Below are 2599 nucleotides of genomic sequence, written 5' to 3'. Positions count from 1 at the left end.
AAAAAAACACATATTCAGGCGGTATGTTATAATATTAAAAATCTCCGTAATACTTTTTTCGAGAATATGCAAATGATTTATTCGTGGAAATTTTAAACCGCGAAGTAAACAATGACAGATAGAGCCTTTGTACATGTGCCTGTAAATATTCATAATTCCTGCGGAAACAAAAACCTCGAGAAAATACACTGGGGCGCAACACCGGATAGTCACCGTTACCGGTGTTCGAACCCTCGACCCCTGCTGGGTGTGTATGTGGCTTCGATTCCCTGACTATTTTAAGCTAGAAGGTGATCGACCCAGCTGTTTGGTGAACTCTGTATAGGTATCGTGTTTATAGCAACCGCAGCGTCACAGGGTTGTTGTGGTAATAGTGCTTGTAGAAACAACACGAGATCCGACCGAACGGATAATATATACCAAACTCTTTTTGGATTTACACTCAGCGACCTTATTTTTCAAAAGTATAAGTTTAACATTTGATTTGATAGCAATCTTTTTTTGTTTTACAGACTTGAAGTAGAAGAGGTTAACGAAATACGTGGTGTCATGAGTTTAGCCTGTCTGGTCTGTCTGCGCAGGCGCCTGTATCTACTTCCGCTCATCACGACATTATGGATTATCATGTCACTTTTCATATCGTAAGTTATCTTTTTTTTGTTATTTCGATCACTTAGCAAGAAATGTAAGGATAAAGAAGTGCTTTGAGTGAGCTGGTGTGGTAGTTATGTTAACAAGTTTCGTCAATATGAAGCTAGCAATCTTCCGGAACTGAGTTTGGTTCCATACAGAACGTTATTATTTGATAATTACGAAGGCTGTTCATATCGTTCAATTAAAATGTGATTAGGGTATCATAATGTATCGTTTCTCCTGAAAGTGTACCTAAAATTCAGCCGTAGTTGTTATTTTACCAGACAATTCTAAATGGCAGATTTCCATTAAAGTTTACGAATACGTAAGCGTTGCTACGTGAATTAACGATGCGGTATTTGTTAGCAATGGTATTGCATCTGTTTGGATTTCCATAGCTCTGTAGGAGCTTTGTTGGTTTCAGGCCCACTATCTGTAGAACTCTGTAACATTTAAAACCTAGATTGTTGTTTGTAGACACACAAATAACACATTCACTATAGCAATGGTGCCAGACTGTTCCATTTCTTATAAATTAATTCTCATATGATTTAAAACCCGAACAAAAAGGCACACTATGTCTGCATCTAAGGCCAAGTTATAATTGAAACAAATTTACCTAAATCAACATTTTGTATTTCGTTTCAACATTATTACATAATATGTATTTCGAGCTTTATCAGCAATGAGCGTGCATTAAACTCAGTTACAGCAGGATTATATACCTAAATATACAGGGGTCCTTGAGACAATCACACAGGGGGAGTACTAAACAATGAACATACAGTATCGTGTATTACAATAAGGAGGTATCTGTGTGAGGATGGCACATTATGTAAATGTACGTGCGCGATCTGACTAGGGTGGGGGATAGGGAGGGACATTTCATTTATATTTATACCGGAATACTTTTGTTTGTAGATATGGAATAGCAGTGAGCTATGGCCATACGGAGCCAGACTTCCCTTATATAAGGTAAGAATCTTTACAGAAGTTTTTGATAAATAAGTCACCCTTTTCATAATTTGGAAAAATAATAAAATAATTAATTAAGCTCAGAAAAAAAAACTCGATTAGTCTCTATCTCAACATCACTATTGCATACCTGCCTGAGTACAAGATGTTAAATATTACTTTTGTTTGATTCTTCGCCTCAAACTCCAATCTAACCTATACTGTCTCTGACACTCGAACTAGTAGGAACTGTGCAGTGAATGTCATGGACGCTGTACCTTGCTTTTATTCGTCTAGTCACACAGCCATTGAAGCACCAGAACGATGTGTCTTCGGTCAGCTGGTCAATATAGGAGCCGTCATGCGTGAGTAAACACCTTTATCATCTCGCATCAACTCGTCAAGTGAAACCATTTTACTCCGGATACTTTGCAGTCACAGAGATAAAAGAATTTCGATTTCTCCACAATAACGATACCAGCATATTAAACTTTATTTTTTTCACCTCGTTTTTTTAATATTAACACACGACAGACATGAGTGGTTTCATCATAGTCAAAACTAAAATCAAAAGCCCTTACGGAAAAACGAATGTTGCCGGGTTATCACAATACCGATCAAAGACTCTGGTTACTGTAATCCTATGGTTATTCATAAAAAATAATCAGCAAATTTTGAAACAACATTTTTTCTTTTGCTTTGTCTTATTTCCCCAAAATAAACTCACAAAAACAAGTTAGCGGTGTGTTTCACCATGAAACCTTTTTCGAAATCATCTGTTTTCATTCTTTTCACAAGCCGATCACAGCAAATTATAGGTTAGGTCTCAACGAATGGTTCATTGTTTTAATTCGGTGCATAATTTTTAGATAAAACCTGCATTCCTAAGCGTGATCGATACACTGGTTCATTACAAGTACTTCGTACACTTGTACCGACATTGTACATGGGGTCGAACTAGTCGTATCCCTAGCTAGTCCTTGACATTGTATAGGGGGTCGAACTAGTCGTA

The 2599-nt window shown here is 37.1% G+C and overlaps 1 long non-coding RNA gene across 1 annotated transcript; it reads left to right on the top strand.

The window, feature by feature from the left end:
• The first annotated feature begins 511 nt into the window (after nt 1-511).
• On the top strand, nt 512-1969 carry LOC110444694. Its single transcript, XR_002462275.1, has 3 exons — nt 512-641; nt 1555-1608; nt 1885-1969. It is a non-coding gene; the product is annotated as an uncharacterized LOC110444694 (long non-coding RNA).
• The last annotated feature ends 630 nt before the right edge of the window (nt 1970-2599 follow it).

This window comes from Mizuhopecten yessoensis, unplaced genomic scaffold (assembly GCF_002113885.1).
Source record: "Mizuhopecten yessoensis strain PY_sf001 unplaced genomic scaffold, ASM211388v2 hete_36162288, whole genome shotgun sequence".
NCBI classification, from domain to species: domain Eukaryota; kingdom Metazoa; phylum Mollusca; class Bivalvia; order Pectinida; family Pectinidae; genus Mizuhopecten; species Mizuhopecten yessoensis.
The sequence above is the reverse complement of the archived record's forward strand: the minus strand, read 5'-3'. Positions and strand labels throughout refer to the sequence as shown.